The following is a 1610-nucleotide window of genomic DNA, read 5'->3' as shown; positions in this document are numbered from 1 at the left end:
TGCCAAGGAGTCAGGTAGGAGTTACTGCTCAGCTTACTCTCAAGGCCGTTTGAGAAGAGGCAGGTAATTAACCAGTTCTGCTACTGCCTCAGCGTGACCCTAAGCACACCATTCACTCGAAAGCATTAGCAGAGCCTCCCCGGCTACAAAACTCAGTTGTCACGCTTCCCCACCATGTGCTCCGGCCAGCAGTCTGGGCCTCCCTTTGTCCCTAGCAGAGCTGCCCATGAGCTCCTTGCTGGCCACGCCCTTGTGCACAAGTGATAGCTGAGTGAGCTGGGTGGGGGGGTCTGGCAGGGGCAGGGTCTGTACTCACCTCCCCCAGGTCTAAGACCCTTCAGGCCGACAGCCCTGACAGCCCGGGCAGGGAGCTGTCCCTGTGGTTTAGGAAACAGCCGTTTGCACAGGACCTGCAGGTGCAGACAGGCCAGGACGCGTACTTCTCCCCAAGTCAGCTCACCTACATGGGCTCAAGGTAACGAGCCACCGTGGCTCCCCTCCCCAGCCCATCCTGCACCATGTGTGGACATCTGGATGCAGGACAGACAAGGGTTTCAAGAGTCAGACGGACCTGGGTTAACGCCCTAGCAACACCACCCCTCGGGAAGGTCCTTGGCCTCTCCTCTCCTGTCTCCTTGTCTGTAAAACGGGAGCATAGCAGCACCTACTAAAGGCTGTCGTGAGGAAGCGCGTGCCTTGTCGTTGGCTCGTGTGGTCGTCAGGGTCCTTCAGAGAAGCAGAGGCAGCAGGATTTAGGGAGAGAACTCACATGAGGCAAGGACTCACCTCATGTGACCATGAGGCTTACAGAACCCAAGAGCTGCCCAGAAGGCAGGCTGGCTGGAGGCCCAGGGAACAGCTGCAGCCCGAGTCCAAGGGCAGTCGCTTGGGAGAGCTTGCTCTTGGTTGTGTTAAGGCCCACTCGCATTTCCAAGGGTAAGCTGCTTTACTTTTTACTTTCCAAAGGCCACTGACTGAAGCATTCATTTCATCCAAAAATGCTTCCCATAGGAACTTCCAGAATGTCTGTCCTAATATCTGAGTACCATGGCCCACTCAAGTTGACACGTAAGATTAATCACATGGGAGCCGGCAGGTGCTGTGGTGGTTAGGGTGCCACACTCCCACATGGCTGACCACAGTTTGAGTCCCAGACTTGGTGGCTTCAAAAGAATACCAGGCCCATGTGCATGTGTGCTCAAAATTCCAGGAGAATAGAGAAGGGATTATTGCATGGCCACTCCCCCACCACTGGGGTCAGGTTTCCCACTTTTCCTCTCACTGTCTTTGTCTCTCATCAGCAAGTGCACGTGTCCTATGGAAAACAAAACAAAACATCACACACATAAAAAACACTCTTGGGAACCAGCAGTTAGTGTAATGGCTATGTCGCTGGACACCCACGTAGTCGACTGTGGTTCGCGTCCCGGGCCTGGTGGCTTAAAACTCACGCCAGGCGCGTGTGCATGCGTGCCCAAGATCCTGAGAGGAGAATGGAGGAGAAGGGATTACGGCATGACCATCCCCCCCTGGGGGATGATTTCTCGCTTTCTGTCTCTATGTCTCTCTCTGTCTGGCAAGCGCACGCGCCCTATAGCAAAAACCTCTCC

The sequence above is a fragment of the Tupaia chinensis genome, unplaced genomic scaffold, assembly GCF_000334495.1.
Source record: "Tupaia chinensis unplaced genomic scaffold, TupChi_1.0 Scaffold000146_1, whole genome shotgun sequence".
Taxonomy (NCBI): domain Eukaryota; kingdom Metazoa; phylum Chordata; class Mammalia; order Scandentia; family Tupaiidae; genus Tupaia; species Tupaia belangeri.
Note: the sequence above shows the minus strand (reverse complement) of the source record.